The sequence below is a fragment of the Typopeltis vanoorti genome, chromosome 5 (genome assembly GCF_054136105.1).
Source record: "Typopeltis vanoorti isolate ZY-2024b chromosome 5, IOZ_Tvanoo_1.0, whole genome shotgun sequence".
Taxonomy (NCBI): Eukaryota; Metazoa; Arthropoda; class Arachnida; order Uropygi; family Thelyphonidae; genus Typopeltis; species Typopeltis vanoorti.
This window is the reverse complement of record NC_143553.1, coordinates 151,079,292-151,100,508: the sequence shown is the minus strand read 5'-3', so window position 1 is coordinate 151,100,508 and position 21,217 is coordinate 151,079,292. Positions and strand designations below refer to the sequence as shown.

The window sequence follows — 21,217 nt, the reverse complement described above, 5'->3', positions numbered from 1 at the left end:
AATGATAAACAAACGAAAATTACCATTTAACTACTAAAAACACTTTATATAAGGTGATTAAGTTTTTATGAACATGAGTGTATATATGTATTATATGAGCTATTATATTCATGATGAAAAACGCCGTTGATAATTATCAACAGTGGAAACTGTCTGACATTAATCGATTTAAGCAAACAAAATCAACTGTTACGGTTATTAATAATTTAGTGATTTTATTACTATTAAATGGAATCTAAAACAGCATAATATTAGCATCTCTGTAGAACAATAGGAAAACTACAAGAATAGTTCGCTTCTCGTCGTGACGAGAGAAATCTTTATATGGACTTTTCAGTCGAAGGTGAGTTAACCAATCTCATACGGAGGTAGCAGAGTTGTTTCTCCTGGAAAGTCAGGTTTTTTCATCCCGCATACAGACAAATATACTGTTGTTTATGATGGTGAGCGGTAGATGGCGCTGTATGTCATAGTAGTAGAAGTAGTTGAAGGATTAAGTAGGGGAGATGGTGAGTTGTGTATAGTTTATGATATTAACTGATTTTTGATATTAACTGGAAATTTGATATGTAGTTTCCAAAACATAGCATGAAAGAATCAACCACAAGACCATGCCCTGCTTATAATTCTCAGGACCTGCTCCACTATTAACTGCGGTGCAGAGAGATAATGCACCTCAGCTTTCGCTATGGGAAGAACTCATCTCCATCGATGAAAAATATTTATGAAGTCAATAAATCATCTGATCGAACAAAAATAATTACATGATCACATTACAGATTTCAATTTATTTAAATAGCAATCTGACTTGCTTGAATCTTGTCTTCAGTGATAGAATTTATTAGCATCCATAAATGGCCAACTTCATATTTGAAATGGCCAGAAACAAATGGCCAGTTTCATATTTTAAGACAAATTATGGGAGTTGTTAGGCAGATGACTTTTTTTTTGAGAGAAGTGGAATTGTTAAGTCATATGATTGGCGCTTGTATGCGGACTCGTCCAAAACAAGCTAAAAGTCAATTTGATTGCTGAATAGTGGATTACCTTTAGTGATAAGTGGATTACGAAGGTCCTAATACCATGTTTTCTGGTGGATGCTGTCGATAAGAACTTCTTTTCATAAGAAATATCTAATGCTTCCTTTTCATAATTCCTGTTCATAGCTGGTGCAAGATAACCTCTCCGGGTATAACCCCAGATTTTCAAGAAACTTGGTAATAAATTATGTTTTCTTAACCACTCACCCACACACGGCACTATTTTAAACCTGGTTTTACTCCATTTCCCAAGTAAGCAAAAAGACAAATAAGTCAAGTTTGCGCCTGCACGTATTGCAAGTCTAGGTGACCCGCAAAGTAGTGCAAGTCAAGGCAACTCGTGGTAAAGATATATATATATATATTTTTTTTTATTTTTTTTTTTATATTTTTTTATTTATTATTTTTTTAAAAAAGAATTGAATGACTAAAACCGGGATTTAAGTAAAAAAGTTTTAATATTAAAACACGACTAGTTTCGGATTGTAACAGCTTTCATCAGGTGACATTATAAAAGAAAGAAAAAAGAAAAAACACTAAAACACTGAAGCTTAAATAAACTATGAACAACATAGAGGGTCTCTATACATAATTGACATTCAAACGTTGTGGTTGTGTTTAAAGCTGTTTTTTCGTTAGTTGTATTGTTGGGAAAGTGCGTGCTAGTAGATCTCGTGAACGCTAGTACTACTAGCACGCACTTTCCCAACAATACAACTAACGAAAAAACAGCTTTAAACACAACCACAACGTTTGAATGTCAATTATGTATAGAGACTCTCTATGTTGTTCATAGTTTATTTATTATTATTATTATTATTATTATTATTATTATTATTATTATTATTATTATTATTATTATTATTCCTGACACCTCCAAGGAGTCCGAAGACTCATCACGGGAGGACACCTACAACTGTTTCAACCACTACACTGAACCACTACTACGAATCAACGGCATCTACCGCCCACCTCCACCACTACCACAGCTAGTATGTTTTGTCTGTAAATTGCGTGTGTTCTGAAGGGCCGATTTGTCTGTATGCGGGATGAAAAACCCGAGTTTCCGGGAGAAAAAACCCTGCTTTAAGCTTCAGTTTTAGTGTTTCTTCTTTTTTTCTTTCTTTTATAATGTCACCTGATGAAAGCTGTTACAATCCGAAACTAGTCGTGTTTTTAAAACTTTTTTACTTAAATCCCGGTTTTAGTCATTCAATTCTTTTTAAAAATATATATATATTAACCAAGTCAATAATCATTCTAAATAAATAAATAAATAAATAAATATATATATATATATATATATATATGTTAACCGAATAACAAGAACCAAAACCACTAAGAAGAGTACAAGTATATATATTATTGATCATAATTTACTCTGTAGAAAATGCATATAAAAATAAATTTAAATGACTCTATACCGAGAAAGAAAAATTTAATGTTAAGATACGACTAGTTTCGTTGAAATTCAACTTCTTCAGGTATCACAGGCAAAGAATTACATAAAAGATAACAGAGATATGATAAAATACATTCACAGATCTAGTATAAAACAAGTACATTTAAAAACAGGAATGCGTGCTTGAGTTCCAACTGAAGTTGATTACGTGCGTATAATAATTTGTGAGTTCAACAAATCTTCATCATCGGCCTGTAGAGTAAGATAGGCCGAGAGTCAGCAGATAGTAGGAGAGAAAATAAAGATAGAGTGCATAGTGGTAGAGTAGGTTAAAGAGGCCTCAGTTGACCTGTTTTAACTGTTTGCCCCCCAGGGGCGTTTCTAAAACGGTCGTTGATTTTTCACTTTACAAAAAAGGAAAAATCCTAAAAAGGAAACATGTAACAAAACAAACAACAAAAAAGTACACAGAAAAGCAAAAATTGAAAGTTAAACTTAGAGGTGGAGGAAGGATCTGGCCCGAGTGATGCAGCTCACAAGGAACTGCACCGCCTCGCTGTAAGCCATCGCCGCTCGGGTTCTCAGGTCTTCCCCCACCCTTGATAGCTGAAACCGGTGAAGCTGTGTACAGAAACCCCACAAGGTGGTTACTGTGTCTTTCTTTTGTTGTGGGCAGTTATTATTCTTTTGGCCACCTCACTTCCCTTGGCCATGTCTAGTTTGCAGAGAGCTATGAAGAACGCCGAAGCTGCCTCCTCGTCTAAATCCTGGGCTACCTCTACCTGCTCAGGGGTGACTTTGCTGATGTCATCAACGAAAATGTCACCCCATTTTGCGCTGACGATGTCAGATCCATGTTCCCCTGTGAGGAGGAGTTCAGGTTCTCCTATTTTTTTCATCGCTTCTTTGAATTTTTCCGCCATCCCTGGGATACCTCTGATGAGATAGCTGAGAGTCTCCCCTGCTTTCGCGTGAGGGACTTCTGGGTGGGCGGTCTCAGATACTTTTGCTGTTTTGGGCGTTACCAACTCTTCTTCCTGTTGGCTTAATGGCCGTTTGGAGGTGTTGGTGTTCACCTCCATCTTTCCTTCTTCCCTATCTATATCAGTATTAGTATCTATATTGGTATTGATGGTTTCAATAACGACTGTTTCTTCTTGTTGGATTTTACTGCTTGTGGAAGTTTTTTTCCCCTTACGGTTTTTCTTAGACGTGGAGGTATGGATTTCTGTTATATCAGGAGCAGCCTCGAAAGGAGGAGAAGCTTCCTGTGCTGTGTCATTTCCATTGCTTGGTGGAGTTGCTGGCGTGATTGCACCACCCATCCTCTCAGCAAGGGTTCTGGAGGCATGTGTCCACTTTGTGGTCAATGACCCCACATTTCAGGCAAGCTGACTCACAGTTTTTTTCTTGGTTGTGGCCTTTTTACATTTTATATTTATATTTTTTACAGTTTTTACATTTCACTCTAAGACAGTCCGCCCCAAGGTGAGTGAAGGCACCACATCTAAAACATTGTTTTTTTTACACCAGGGTAGTTTATCATTACTCTGGCGGATCCAATAATAATGAAGTTGGGAACGGGCGTTTTCATCTCGAGGGAGATGTGGACTTCACCCGACTTCCATTTGGGGTTTTCTGCGTCATTTAGGACTTCCACCTTGTGTACAACGCCCCATTTCCCGAATATTTCGTGGATGATCTTTACATACATCGGTTTCAATATATTCTAAAGGGAATCTGGGGATTCTGAGTAGTTTGGTAATGCTCCCTACCAAAAATGGAACTACTGTTTTTCCATTACACTCGAATTCTGCAAGTAGTTTGTCTCTTGTTTGCTCACTCCTTACTACTACTTGGAAGCGGCCACCACCAAAGGGAGTAAAACCAAAAATCTGCTAAGCGCCGACGCTTTCGATGAGGGCTTTGGCCAAACATCGAGGTCGTAGGGCAACTTCAACTTCGATTGTAAGGGTCCGCGTACGCGGCAAGGCCATGGCTGGTGAGGGGGGGGGGCTAAGCTATTCCCACCACCGAGTGTGTTATTCTTGCCCCAGTCCGGGGTTTATTCTGTATCTGCTGCTGTAGTTTATTATCAAGTGCCTCTATGAGACGCTTTGTCGATAATAACTGAGCTAACATATTGTTTTTGACTATTGTTTGGCTAAGCACAAATTGTAATTTGCGCTTAGCCAAACAATTTGCTAATCACCTATGAGAAAAGTTCACAAAAATGAACGCTAACCACACTACAGAAATGATCCTGTGAAGTATGATTAGAAGTTGTTGTGAAGTTGTACTCGAAATATATGCAATGGTAATATCATATCTCATCTAAAAATGAAGATAAAAATGGAGATATATAATATATAATATATAAAGGTTTTAGTAATAACAGAGCCTTATCAACTTTACCTATAGAAGTTGCAACAAGGTGTTTTAATTTTTAATAAGAATCTCTGGAGAGATAAAGTTTTAATAAATTTTATAACTTGAAGATATTGTATATTAGGATATCCAAGTAATTTTATAAGATTGGTTATTTTTACTCCTAATCCCAAGTATGCAAACAATTAAGTTTGCACCTGAAACAAAGTTGAAATCTAAAGATGGTACAACACCAGGACAACTCATTGTGCATAATGTCACCCATAATGCATTGCAGTATATATACATCTTCTAATGAAATGTGCTTTACATTATGGGAAAATACTAAGAATAGTGATCAGAGCTTTACCTACCTTTACAATGAGTTGCCCTGGTGTTGTACCATCTTTAGACTTGAACTTTGTTTCAGCCGCAAACTTAATTGTTTGCTTACTTCGGATTAGGAGTTAAATAACCAAGCTTATAAAATTACTTGGTCATACTAATATACAATATTAGGTTAAACTTTATTACATATATATATATATATATATATCCCCAAGTTAAAAAATTTATTATATATATATATATATATATGACTACTACTATTAACTCGGGGTGGGATATGTTCATTTTTAATATAAACTGACTATAAACATATATATATATATATATATATGACTACTACTATTAACTTGGGGTGGGATATGTTCATTTTTAATATAAACTGACTATAAACATATCTATCTATCTATCTATCTATCTATCTATCTATCTATCTATCTATCTATCTATCTATCTAAAAACCGAACCGATTCCCCAATGTCTGGTACCTGGTCCACAGAGGGAAACAAATACCTGGGGATTTACCTAGGAAACACACCCTCTTATGTGGATAAGAACTGGGAAACACTAAACAAGCGTTTCAAGCAAGTTCTAGGAAAGTGGGCAGCAATACGAGCCTCTGCCTCCACAAGAGGGAGAACAATAATCGTTAACCAAATAGCCACCAGTGTCCTTTGGCATACACTAAAGATTCTTACGCCACCAGTGCAATTCATCAAACAAATAAAGTCAACCATATATCGATTCATATGGAATAAAACAAACTGGCTTTCCTACTCTCAGCTATGTACTTCTCTCAAAGATGGAGGACAAAAGTTGGTCTCCATTGACAACAGGATAACAACGTTCCGCGCTCGATTTCTCATAAATGCCCTACAACAGGAAATATCACACAAATGCACCACTGAGTACATTTTCACTTCTGCCACTAGAGGTCTCTCTCTCTCCACCACCTTAAGAATGACAACAGCTCAAGTGCCTGTAAATTTAACAAATTTCTACAAAGATGCCCTTCGACGATGGAAGAAGCTAAACCTCCAGCACACAGTGAAGACAGCATCCCTACCTGAAATCCTCATGGAACCCATCTTTCACAACACGATGGTAAGAAGCCCGATCACTCAGAAAGAATTTTTCTTTCCTCCATGGAGCTGGCGAAACGTGAGGATCTTGGGTGACATTCTTTCTCCAAGCCTCACCTGGCGCTTTCCAAATTCGCTCGAAAACCTAGAATATGGGAATGAGGCTGAGCAGATAGACACCGTAAAGGCCGCGTTTCAAGCCGCTATGCCTGATAACATAACAGAAGTGGGGCTTTGCCCTCCAAACTCAGAAGTTCTGGCGCCTATCTTTCTTATAAAAACCAATAACTCATGGGAGAAACTTACACCCAGCAACACCAACAAGATCTACAGTACACTAACACAACAGTCGAACCAAAGCACTTTGTTGGAAAATCCTGCATCATCTGATCAAACACTATTTCAATGGGATCTACCATATCGCACAAGAGCCATCAAACCTGACGCAGATATTCAGTGGAGAATGTGGCATAATATATTACCCACTCCTACTATTTTACGAAAATTTAACTCAAACGTCTCAGATAACTGCCTCTTCTGCTACCAATTAGGAACGGTCCGGCATATATACTTGGAATGCCCAGTCAACACTAAATTAATCAGTTTGACTCGGGAAACGGCAGCTCTTACCTGTGGTAATCTTCATACAGAAGAGGAATATTTCAATCTCGTCCATGTGGAGTCCAATAACCATTCATTCTGCAATTACCTATTCATCACCGCAAAAGCGGTAATATACAACTTCTACCTCAGACATACAAGACCAGACAGCACAGCAACTTCACAGAGAGAGGCAACTGACCAACTCACTGCAGCCTTCCAACAAAAGGTGAGATGTCGGATCCTACACGAGCATCACCACCATAGGCAAAACAACACCTTAGATCTTTTCCACCAAGAATGGAATCCACGGAATCAACTCCTGGCTGAGCAGGGCGACTGCATTATAATCCACTTTCCAGCATAGAAGTGACACCTTTACCCCCCCCCCCCCCCAAAGAAAAAAAAAAAGAAAGGGGGAAGAAAGAAGGATTGTTGTGCTTAACAGTGCGAAAGTTAATCAGCTGGCACTCTCATGTTAATAGATAATATTGTGCAAAAGTAACTTTTATGTTCTTCCACATTTATGTTCTTATGTTAAAATAAGATCTTATGTTATCATATTAAAATAACTCTTAATGGCTTTAATTTATTTAAAAAAAAAAAAAAAAACGTAATTAGCCTTATAAGTGACCTCGATGTAACATACCTCAACAAGAGTATGAGCATGTAAACTCTCTGTCTGACTGCAGAGAACCAAAAACCGGTTAATCATGTATATAAGATTGTTATGTTTACAATAAAAAAAAAAAAAAAAAAAAAAAAATATCTATCTATCTATCTATCTATCTATATATATATATATATATATATATATATATATATGTTTCATCGGACAATCCGATGAAACATGTTGCGTTTTGAATAACTTTAATTGTTATTCTAGTCTCGGTTATAGTCAGTATATATAAATATGAATATATATATATATATATATAAATGAAATTAGAAGGCTGTGTAGCTCAGTAGAAATGGCCTTTGCACTCTACAGCGCTTGACCGCACGACGAAAGGAGTTCGAATCGAGTCGCTGACTAGAGGAACTATTTCTAAGCCTTTTCTCTACTGGTTCCAGAGTTAGTCGATCTCTGGCATGGTCTAGCGGGTTTTTCCTCCCTGAAACTCGGGTTTTCATCCCGTAAACTCAAGAAAATCGGCTGTCGAACCCACACTATTTTCAGACATTAAATATATTGTGTTAGGGACCACCAGATGGCAGCACTTACTCGTCTTCTTCGCTGCGTGCCGATTAATTAGTGATAGCCTTGGGCCAGTTATCTCTGATTTGCTACCAGGGGAGATTGAACTGCCCATTCAGTCTCCAAAAGTTAGATAGGGCTTAAGAACGGCCTCACCTACTCCCTATATGGGAACAAAAAGGCGTTAGCTGATTTTTTTTTTTTTTTTGATAAATAAATTTAAATGACTCTATACCGAGAAAGAAAAGTTTAATGTTAAGATACGACTAGTTTCGTTGAATATGTTATACATATATGTTAACCGAGTCACAAGAACCCAAATATATACAGTATATTAGGATAACCAAGTTATTTTATAAACTTGTTTATAAAATAAACATATAAAAATAAACCCATAATGCATTGCAGTATACATCTTTTAGTGAGATGTGCTTTACATTATGGGAAAATACTAAGAATAGTGATCAGAGCTTTACCCACCTTTACAATGAGTTGTCCTGGTGTTTTACCATCTTTAGACTTGAACTTTGTTTCAGGCGCAAACTTAATTGTTTGCGTACTTGGGATTAGGTGTTAAAATAACCAACTTTATAAAATAACTTGGTTATCCAAATATACAATATCCCCAAGTTAAAAAATTTGTTACATATATATTATATATATATGTCAACCGAGTCACAAGAACCCAAATATATGTTATATGTTATATTATATATATATGTTAACCGAGTCACAAGAACCCAAATATATGTTATATTATATATATGTTAACCGAGTCACAAGAACCCAAATATATGTGATATGTTAACCGAGTCACAAGAACCCAAATATATGTTATATATAAATATATGTTAACCAAGTCACAAGAACTGAAAGAACTAAGAGCACAATACAAAAATATTTCACTTGTATCATTAGATCCTTATCCTTATAGTCCTTATAAGGACTGGCTTAAAGGGGTGAAGCAAGAATGTTTTTCATCTTCCCCGTTATCTGTAGAGGACAGTGTAGGGATAAGGTGTTATTGAGCTATCAAAGCTCTGATCATGGCAGGAGGGTAACAGCAATAACCGAGCCTCAGTTAGAACTTCATTGGCTACAGCATTGCCATCCATTACCCTCCAAGGGTATTGGATGGAATGAATCCGGTTTTGATTGATCATCATCATTAGATCCTGACTTTAAATTAGATCCTTAAGTCCTTAAAAGGACTGGCTTGAAGGGGCGAAGCAAGAATGCGTTTCATCTTCCCCGTTATCTGTAGAGGACAGTGTACGGATAAGGTGTTATTGAGCTATTAAAGCTCTGATCATGGCAGGAGGGTAACAGCAATAGCCGAGCCTCAGTTAGAACTTCATTGGCTACAACATTGCCATCTATATTACCCTCCAAGGATATTAATCACCCTCACCTCTCCTCCTCTAAATTAGATCCTGACTTTAAAATTAATTTTTAATAATTTAGTAAGTTAAAATATTTTGGTGTATTGGGCTCTTTTGTAGAACTGATTGTTTAATGAATTTAATTAAAAATATTATAAATATTTCATTTTATTATTAAGTTTGTTTAGTTTTTTATAACAATACTTCTAAAATAATATCAAATTTCTTGTTTGTTTATTATTCATAGTAGATGCAGTCGGCTTATTTGTATATACCAGGGTTTCTCAAACTTTTTCTACGACGGAACACTTCACAAATCCTGAAATGTTCACGGAACACCTTGGTTATTTTGTAAGGTATTAATTAATAATTAATTGGTAATTTAGCTCTTTTATTGTTAATTAATAATTGATAGGTAATTTAGATTATTTATTTGTTAATTAATAATTGATAATTATTTATTAATGATTGATAATTATTAATGAGCGATAATTAATTATTAATTAATTAAACATCGATTAAACTATCATTAAATTAATTTGTGCTGATTTTCATTGACATATCCCATTCTGATCACCAAAAATTTATAATATTATAAGTACTTACGAGTGAATGCAGACTTTTTCTCCTTTGTGCTGGTTTTGTAGGTTAGGTAAATATAAATAAAATAAATGAGTAAATCTAAGCGTTAAGAAAAAAAAAATCATTTATTGTCAAATGTTAATTAGTAAAAACAAAACACATAAAAATAGTAAAACGTATATTGCAAATTAAGTTCTTAATGACTCCAATGTTTTTAGGTCTTTGAATTACAAATCCTTTTGATATCAGGCACAATATTAGAAAGTTGAATTCTCATATTTGGTGTAGCGTCGAGTCTGTTCCTGGACTTTGATTTGGTTGCAGCATATTATGAAAATCCTGCCTCGCATAAATATGTCGTTGTAAAAGGAAGTAAAACAAAAATAGCTAGTTTCGACACGCTTGTCCAGAAATCATTTATTGGTAGTTCCTTGTATTTTTGTCTTAGATCAGAGTCATTAATTAAGTCAATTAGATTTTCATAGTCACTTGCGCTGAAGCCTGCTGGCTTAGCTGTCACTGTAAATGGATTCAGAACCCAGGAATGTCCTCACTGGATTTTGGAAAATATTGCAAAAGGGTTGATTGCAAGTCACGCAAGTGTTCTAAAATTACGTTAGATACTTCTTCATTTACTTTAGAATTTATTTCAGTCAAAAATTCATGCAAGGTGGGAAAACAATCAAAATTATTCTGTTCAACTCTAGAAATCCAGAATTTCACCTTCTTATCAAAAGATGCAATTTTATCTCTTGTATTAAAAATTGTAATATTCTTTCCTTGTAATGATAAGTTAATTTCATTGCACTTTGTAAAAATATCTGCCAGATCGCAAGACACATACGCAAGACCATGAAGAATTTCATAATAATTCAATAAAATATTGTCCTAAATTATGTGACATCAAGACCATTAACTCACTACGAAGTTCAAAAAGCCTCAACAATGCTTTTCCTCTGGATATCCATCTCACTTCAGTACGTAATAAAAGTGCATTACGTGCGCTACCCATTTCATCGCACAAAATTTTAAATAATCTGGATTGAAGTGGTCGAGATTCTGCATAGTTGATCATTTTTTCGGCTTCATCCAAAATAGTTTTTAAATATGTACGAATTCTTTTTTGTTACTAGTGCTTGTCTATGCAAAACACAATGACTTTTGGTGGCTCTTGTAGCTACTTGCAGGATACGTGTTACAACTCCCTTCATCTTTCCTACCATTGCTTGAACACCATCTGTACAAATATCAATACACTTCTCCCAACCGATTTCCTGTTTTGTAATATAATTATTAATACAGTTGAATATATCTTCTCCGGTAGTTTTTTCTTATAGATATTCGCACATGAGTAAATCTTCTTCAATACTTTTATCAAATATGTAACGACAAAAGAGCCTGTGTAGCTCAGTGGATGTGGCGTTTGCACACTACGGCGCTTGGCCGCACGAAGGAAGACTTGGTTTCGAGTCTAGTCGGCGACTAGAGGAAATTTTTCTAAGCCTTTTTTCGACCGGTTCCCGAGTTAGTCGATCTCTGGCACGGGCAAGCGGGTTTTTCCTCCCGGAAACTTGGGTTTTTCGTCCCGTAAACTCAAGAAAATCGACCGTAGAACCCACATTATTTCAGACATTAAATATATTGTGTTAGAGTTAGGGACCACGAGATGGCGGCACATTTGAGCCGTCTCTCTTCACTGTGTACTGCTTAATTAGTGATAGCCTTGGGCCACCTATCTCTGATTGGTTCCAGTGGAGATTGAACTGCCCACTCTGTCTCCAATAGTTAGATAGGGCTAAATGGCTTCGCCTACTCCCCGTATACGGGAATAAAAAAAGGTGTTAGCTGATTTGTAACGAACAAACACCAGTAATACAGCGAGTCCTGCGACATCTGTAGATTCATCCATTTGCAATGAATATTCACTGCAGCCCAAGTCGATGAATTAGCTCTATTTCTATGTCAGCAGAAAGATTTTTGATGCGGCGTGAAACAGTATCATTTGATCATTGTACTGCATCTATTTTTTTAGCATCCTGCTCGTTTAACATGCATGATACAATGTCTTTCACACAAGGCTTAATGAGCGTCTCACCAATTGTATGAGCTTCACCATGAAGTGCAATGCGGTAACTCACGCGAAAATACGCCTCTGTTGCATTTTCAGTTGTAGCAATTGTAGTCATTTGAAGTTTAGATTTTTCTAGGGAGTCACGTCGTCTCTTGAAACAATTTATATCTTTTCCTTTGTAATCAGTGTGTTTCGTTTCGAAGTGCCTACGAAATTTAGCTGGAGCCAAAGAACTGTTTACTAGTATTTTATTACATAAAACATCAGGAGCATGTGTATTGCCAATACACGTAAATCCATAATTTAAATAACTTTCATGGTACTTCCGTTTTGGTCTGTTCTTAGATGACTCTTGTTCTTTAATATTAGCTTTTGAAGAAACCACGTTTTCAATTCCATATCTTCTCCAATCATACGAGTAGATGTGTCAGCAGAAGTACTTGCGCCTCCTTGTGTTAAAGTTCCTGTCTTTAAACAAGAATCCATGGGTATTTTTTCGATGATATTCAAATTCCAATATTTGTCAGAGCTATAATAAAAACAAATAGAATTTTGTTGTAAAGGTAACTTTAGTATGAAAAACAATAAGATTATAAATAAGAAATGTCGAATAATATAAAAGTAAATGAATAATGCAAAATAGTAAAAAAAGACTGCAACACAAAAAAGTAAATATGAATTGTAACAATACTTGTAAGAAAAGTACTAAACCTTATCAAATAATGTAAAAGCAATTGTAATAAGAATGATATGATAAAATGTTCAGTTCGAAATAAATCAGATATTAATTATAAAATTAGTTAAAAGAATAAGAAGAATTATTTTTTCTAAAGGCGCCTCGCCTACTCCCTATCGGAAATAAAAAGGCGTTAGCTGATTTTTTTTTTTTCCCAAGGGCCCGGTCCCAACAAATTTACTCGTAAATACCTTTCCAATTTTTTTTTTAAAGTTCATACATTAACATAAGTATTAATAATTAATTATGGCATAATCATAAAGAGTATTAGTACACTTATGTATACGGCGTGGCATGTTGACAAATAGAAATTACATTTAAATTAGTTATCAATCACTGGACTAATGAAATGTTGTAGCATGTCGTAGTTTCTTCAGGCAAACATCATTAAATTAATTTGTGCTGATTTTCATTGACATATCCCATTCTGATCACGAAATATATTTATAATATTATTATAAGTACTTACGAGTGAATGCAGACTTTTTCTTCTGTGTGCTGGTAGTTTTCCCCTCCTTTTGTACACCCTAGAGATCTTTGTAGGCTTGAGGTGGATGATTCACTATCTGTTCCGTCACAAACACCTTCAATAAGAGATTTCTTAATACCAAAATTAAACAAAGTGCCTCGTCTCTTATTCATATCGATTTTAACTCTGTATTCCTATTACTTTTAAAAATATCACGGCACTCCGGTTTCAGAACAAGCACTTACACACTGCAATACGAACTTGCGAAGAAAGTATTCAGTAGTAATAGATTTGAGAACCGCATACAGACTACCTTGATCTTCAATTTCAGTGGAAAAATTTTCTTTATACTTCCTTGCTGATTGGTCACTGATATTTGCAACACAGATGTTGTTTCGTTCAGTTTTGAGAACACGCCGCTAATTGTTGTAATCGGCTTGCAGACAATTTTTATGATCGGTCATAAACAGCGGTATTCTCTTTCCCGATTGTTGAAAGATTTCGATGTGTGAAAATCAACGATAATTCATGAATACTTCCATGTTTAAAAATATGCTGCTTGGTCACTGACATTTGCTACATCCTTCATTTTTGAGAACAGAGGATATGCCACCACTGTTATAATCCGCTTGCAGGCAATTTTTATGATCCGTCATAAACAGCGTTATTCCCTTTCGCGAATGTTGAAAGGTTTCGATGTGTGAAAATTAACGATACACAGATGTTATTAGGTGTTCTGGATCTGAGCTTTTCGACATATTCACGAATATTATTCTCCTCAGAATATTTTTACTATAAAATATTTATTCATGAAAAATGCTTAGAAAACTAAAATGTCCAATTCCAGAACTTCTCGCGGAACACAGTTTGAGAAACCCTGGTATATACAGTATTTCGATTTCTAGACGGTGAAGTCTGTCTCGCCCAATATGGAATTTGTGAATACTACTTTACAATTTTAAAATATTTGAAAATATATTTCTTACCTAACCAGATATAAGAAAAAACTAAATAAATTACCATAGCTAGGCTTTAATATTTTAGGTGTGTGTGTGTGGGGGGGGGGACATCCGTATCCCATGGGGTACACGGCTATTTTTTCTTTTTAATTTTGATTACTTTTATTCAGTAACTTTTATAATTTTGTCGCTGTATTAATTAATTTTTCAATTATAACTAAAAAATGTCAAGGAACTTTTAAAGTCTCTTATCACGTATCCACTGACTTCCGTTTATGGCGTTTGATGATGTCACGATCGAGTTCCAGCCTCGAACTTTGCAAATTAAAATTAAAAATTTAGATTTAAATATTTCGAACCAACCAGGTGCTAACTCACCGCTAATGTCGTTAAATATCTCCACTAAATCGAATGCATGTGTATTGTTTTCGTATAACTAAAATGCATTTAATATTTTATTTTAAAAAATGCTTCACATGTTTGTAATTTATTATAACACAAATATTAAAAAAGAAATATTCTGTCATAATACATTTCTATCCGTACAGCGGATTTCATGGAATCTGTATTGTACCTGAGCAGTTGTCTCGTATTAATTTTCAACCAACCAAAGCAATCCATTCTCTCGCACAAACATAGAAAAACAAACTGATTTTTGACAAATAGTAGGAAGATTTTTCTTTCTAACTTCCAGTATACTGATGTACTGATGACAGCCATTATTATTCAGTTATGTGTTCAAACGATAAACATCGATTTAGTAAAGAAGAAAAAAACTGGGAATCCAAAATTTTTACTTTCCTTTATATAGTCCTTATAAGGACTGGCTTAAAGGGGCGAAGCAAGAATGCTTTTCATCTTCCCCGTTATCTGTAGAGGACAGTGTATGGATAAGGCGTTATTGAGCAATTAAAGCTCTGATCATGGCAGGAGAGTAACAGCAATAGCCGAGCCTCAGTTAGAACTTCCTTAGCTGCAACATTGCCATCCATTACCCTCCAAGGATATTGGATTGAATGAATCAATCAGTCCCTCCATTTTTACTTTCATAACAGAAAATAATTTTTAAGTGTTTTATTAAAAAAAAAAAAAGGTGTTTAATATATTTTCCAGCTATCAAATGTTTTAACTTATTTATTGCAAAAGTAAAGAAAGATTTCAAGATAAAATATCATATTCTACCTTATTATAATTATTATTTTGTGGAAAGACTATAAACTCTATTCAAACTATATTAGTCATTGTAATGAAGGTGGTAATAAGCACTTCCAATCTTTGCGGTATACAGGAAGTGGCTATTACGAACTGCATTACGAAGACTAATAAACAATAAAATTTTACATAGAAAGTGAAAGATCAAATTCTTGAAGCATATAATAAAATACAAATAATTAATGAATCTAATTAGTTTTAATTGCTATTCTAATATTTTTTATTTTCCCTTCTCAATGTTGTAAAATATTTTTCTCTTTCTTCGCACTTTCTCAGTACACCAAATAAATTATATTATTAAGGTAATATGTAAACTTAATGCCAAAAAAATTTGCTAAATATAGGAAAAAAAAAAAAGAATTTTCAGGAGGTAACGGATGGCAATGAGGTTTTAACTGAGGTTCGGCTATTGCCGCTACCCAGCCATGACAACAGCTTTTAGCTCAATAACACCCTATCGCACAGATTTTCTTCAATTAGATGAAGGGATAATGAGTCAAGGACTCAGTCCATCTCTCTCCCCCCCACCAATTTGCTAAACAGGAGAGTACGTTAAAATAAAGAAGCTAGTTTACTTCCTGATAAGGAAGTAAACTAGCTTAGTAAACTTACATTTCCCAAGTAAGCAAACAGACAAGTCAGTCAAGTTTGCGCCTGCAAGTGTTGCAAGTCTAGCTGATCCTACAGGTAGTGCAAGACCAAGGCAACTCGTGGTAAAGGTGGTATAAGCTCTAATCACTATTCTTAATATTTACCTTTAATGCAAAGCACATCTCCTGGAGGAGATGTATGATGCTTTGTATTAAAGGCAAGGGGCCACTACCCAGACCGGTTTCGACCTTTATTGTGGTCTCATCAGTGGGAGCCAGGCTAAGAAATACTAAATTTTAAGTAATACAGAGCTTATAAATATTTTACCAACACAAGTTACCATAAGGTGCTTTGACCTTATTAAATAAAAATCTCAGGATGAGAGATAGATGTAGAAAGTTATATATATATATATATATATATATATATATATATATATATATATATATATATATATATATATATATATATATATATATAAGGATGTAATGAAATACAATATATATACTTTTAACTTACTCGGTATTAGATCATTACAATTTGGTTGATTACTTTCAGTTTCCAGCATCCGTTAGCTTAATGACGGAAACAACCATCAAGCGGCCATAACATTTCTGCAAACGATGTGTATTGCTATGTTACCATGTCATAAAAGAACGCAGTTGTAAACCTACCTTGAGAATTGCCTATACTATCACCATCTCTTCGTTCACAGCTCTGAGGTTATGATTAACACGGATAGCACGAGTAAGTATTTAGGTGGCCGATAAAATAACAGAAAAACTAACACTGTTTTTCTGTTGTTTTGATATCAGAGCTGAGCTTGATATGTTGACAAAACGCAGGATCAAGGAGAAATAGATTCTCTAGAACTAGGAAGAAAATTCTATATATCGGAAACATATACTGTTAGTACTGGACTTTCTTTTGCTCTTTTTTCTTCGTTTTATTTGTTTTTATTTATTTATTTATTTGCAATTTTTTATTTATTTATTATTTATATTTAATTTCTTTTTGATTTTATAAGTTCTGTGGGATTTGTTATATCACTGATTTAAAATCAATTCATGTTGATTCTCTGAGCATAATCAGGTTGTTAACAGCTCAGGAAAAAAAAAAAAAAACGTTGATTTCACAAACTATTACAAAACAATGAAAAATAATAATATAGTTCAGATTATGAACATTAGATGGCAGCAGTTGACAATCATCCTGGAATGCTGAAATATCCTGACAGTTAGAAGCCGCGAATTCTATCGACCAAAAGGGATAATGCTTCAGCATATATGCATTTGTATTATATGTCGTCTGTTTTTTTGTCTTTTCTTGATCTGTATTATACAAAATGGAATATTTAAAAAAAATACTCTAATGTATTTCCAATCTTTGAAATTTTTATCAGTGTTCAAATCCAAGTATCTGAATTGGAATTGTTGAAAACAATCAAAAATGTTACATTAAAAAAGTATTGAATGATAAGCTATTCTGAATATTTATTACACCATAGAGATATATTTATAATGTGAAAAAAGACTAAATTTATGACAGATCAGAACAGAATCCCTCCCAAAAGAAAAAGGAAAGATTAGATCTGCAGAAGAGTTACAATCATCAAACATATTTTAATTAAACATTTATTCTGGTGCAAACGGTATAAAATTGGATATAGTAGAAAGGAATACATCTTGAATGTTTTTTTTTATTTTATTAAAATACGTCAATATGAGAAAAACCTTACATTAACAGATGCTAAGATACATCCGAGAACTGTTTTGAAGAAATAATGCAGTTTGTGAATCAGTATAATAATAAGCCAATACCACCCTACACAAGAGAATACGATGAACAAAATTTCAACAAAATTTCAAAATTTCATACACTAAGTTTCCATTTTTGGAATACCTTATAAAATGAAACAGAAATTGATAGACATTTATTTTCATAAACTGTTTTTACACAACCAGCAAAATATGACTTCACATAAAACAGCTGGCTCAGACACACGAAAAATTCGACTTTTTTTGCCAAATAGCCATCCGTCATCTTTTTGTTTAAATAATGTGAACGCGTTTTTGCTCAAAATTCCGATTAAATTCGACTTAATAGAGCGTACTTTTTTTTTTCCAAGTTGGTTCGGCGCATTTGTCAGTACGTAGTTTTTGTTCTCAATCAACCACTTAAGCATATCATGTGGGTTCGGGTGAAATTTCTGATATGTTTTCGTCCTTAGTTTCTTCAATGATTTCAGTTTTATCTACTGAAAGCAAGGACGACGTCTTAGTTATTTGAAAAAACTCTTTCTAACGCGCCCAAACATTAGACGACATCTTGCTGATTTTTCATCATCATCATTGGTGATCTCAGCTTCCTTTCCGAAAGTAAATCCAGATTTAGGAAAACAACGTGGATTGCATTCAACAGAAATATTGTCCTAACTTCACTAAACTATTAGCTACATCCCAGTCTCGTCAGTTCACTCATTAGTCGAACTAAATAAAGATCAAATAATTTTAAAAAAGCACAACTATAGTGTGGTTAAGTGCTCTTTTGTTTTTGTTGTTATGACTACAAACTCGATCGGATAGAGCTTCAAAAACTAATCCAATAATCGAGAAAGTTCGTTAGTCGAATTGCAAGCTACTATTGGATTTCTGATCTTTGTTTAAGTTACTTTCTCTAAGAAATACACACTTTTCCATGGAAAAGGCTAAGATCGTTTTAAAAAGTCTGTGCACTGTACTCCGGTTACGTAAACACAACAATAATATTTAAAAAAATAAAATAAAAACTTAGTTTACTCACAGTATTAATTTACTATAGGTTTATAATCTTTTGTGGATATATGAGAATCACATAAATAAATACAAAAGAACTGCAAGAAGTGGAGTGGCTTCCGAGTTGTGTGGACACGTTCACTAAGCAAGCAGTGTCCTAGCACTAGCTTCCTGAGGATTGACCTCTAAGATTACTAAATTATAGACTAACCCCTTGAGTTTTAATTTTTTTTATTTGAAATTTAAGGTCTAGTGTTTACACACTAGATTAAAATATCGATGAAAGAAAGAAACCAATCAAGAATACTTCACGTGAAATTTTAAAACTTAGTAGAATATGTTTCAAATTATATGACATTTAAATCATTTATTATTTTTAAATAATTTAAAAGGGTGGTTATAATGACTATAGGAAGTCTTTTGGCTATTAAATCAAAAGTGTGAGAAAGTAATTTCATTAATATAATACTTAAATTTTACAACGAATACTTCCTGCATTGACCATGGCAGCTAAATCGATTCAAAGTAATGAATAAGCCACACTCTACTTGGTTGTAGTTTTATTCATTTGTGGGACTTTTATGTTAGAAATGGTTTACTGGCAGTGTCCATCTCATAAATAATAGAGGATTCATCTGGTCGAAAAAGGTCGTAAAATCCGTAACCTTTTTAAAAGCTTCAGAACCGACATCAAGAGAAACTTATGGTAATTGGTGTTAGGGGTGAGCCAAGTAATAACAAGAGGGTGTGTGTGTTCACATTAACGCAAGAGAATTTCTAGATATCACAGTGGACAAGGAGTTGAAATTAAGCAGGCGTATAAACGTAAAAGACAATGGAAAAGATAGCTTATGTTGAAAAGGTAATGACTAGTGATAAAGGGGTAGGATACTTTTAATAGAAAATTACTTTGTAATCGTCAGCTAGATTATTCTAAATATGAATTACTTGGTGAAGAGGAAAACCACAATATTTTATTAAGGAGAACCGGTTATGAGAAATCTGATTAATTATTGTAATGCCTTCATGAGAAAAATTGACCATGGAAATTAAGCTGCGATGCGATTTTCTTTGATTTTAGCAAAGTCTTTGATTGTATTCGACATGAGAGCCCACCGATTAAATACCAAAGTGGAAATGATGAGATATTGTGAGATGGGCGAGAAATGTACCAGCTCTACAAACATGTGAGGTTCATTTTTCTTAAGAGGGTAAAAAAATATGGGCAATGGCCTTCAGAACAGGTTGCACAAGCAATCATCTTGTAACTTTAAGAAAGAATTAGGTAGTTCTTATAGCTGGAGGGTAAGATAAATTAAAATGTATATATAATGATTATCTGCTTTAACAGTGTTGATCATGCTAGTATTGTAATGTGTCTAAGTATAAATGTGTATGTGAAAAATCAAATAGAATAATAGAAAAGAATAAAGAAATAAAAGGGCTCTGTTAGCCCTGTGGAAATGGAGTGTTCCCGAGTTAGTCGATCTTTTCCACAAGCAATTAGAGGTTTCATCTCTCGGAAACTAGGAGTTTTACTGCCGCTGAACTCCCGGTATTTCAGATACTACTACTACTACTATAAATAATAATAATAATAATAATAATAATAATAATAATAATAATAATAATATACTTGTTCCGCTTTTTGAACACCAGAAGGTGTCATTTGTACTGTACTCTCTCTTCCTTGATGTCTACGAAAGCATTGATAGCATTGAGCTCAACTACGTCACAGCTAAGGTTGGAACCTGGTTGCCCACAAATATTTCAACAGTTAGTCAATGCGTAAAGAGCTTCACCTACTCATTGAGAATAAAAGTCCTCAGAAAATATATGTTTTTATAAATGAACATAAATTATAATAAATCAAATCAGAAAGAATAAATAAGAAGAATAAAAAAAAAAAGTAATACAATGCATAAGAAAACTTATATAGGAGAAGTGGATCTTGTGTTATGTGGGAAAAAACTTTCAAAAAGCAAAATATTCTTTTATGTTGTGTTTATATGTTTAATTCTGAGATGAAACCACATCAAGGGGGGGGGGGGGTAAGAACATTGGTTTGGGTACAGTAGTTCATATCATTAAATGGTATTTATTTTCTTTTTAGCACTGAATTAATCAGTTTCATATTGAGGGGAGGGGAGTTTGTTTCGTCTCTGGGTGCTCCGGTCGTTTTTTACAAACATAACATCCGCATAACATTTTATTTCCTTACAAACATAACATCCGCTTACCTATAGTAATAGTTGCATGCACTGAAACGGTATGAAGTATGAATTTAGGTAATTCATGAGTTTATGCCGTCAGTATCCTACATGGACTTAAATCTCCTGACCAACAGTATCACCACCACCACTAGCAATAATAAAGAAAGCAATAACTTTATTAGAAAACCGATTTT

At 34.3% G+C, this 21,217-nt stretch overlaps 1 pseudogene; it reads right to left on the bottom strand.

Moving 5' to 3' along the window:
- Window positions 1–4,590: 4,590 nt before the first annotated feature.
- On the bottom strand, window positions 4,591–4,722 carry LOC150106942 (small nucleolar RNA U3; annotated as a pseudogene).
- Window positions 4,723–21,217: the final 16,495 nt, after the last annotated feature.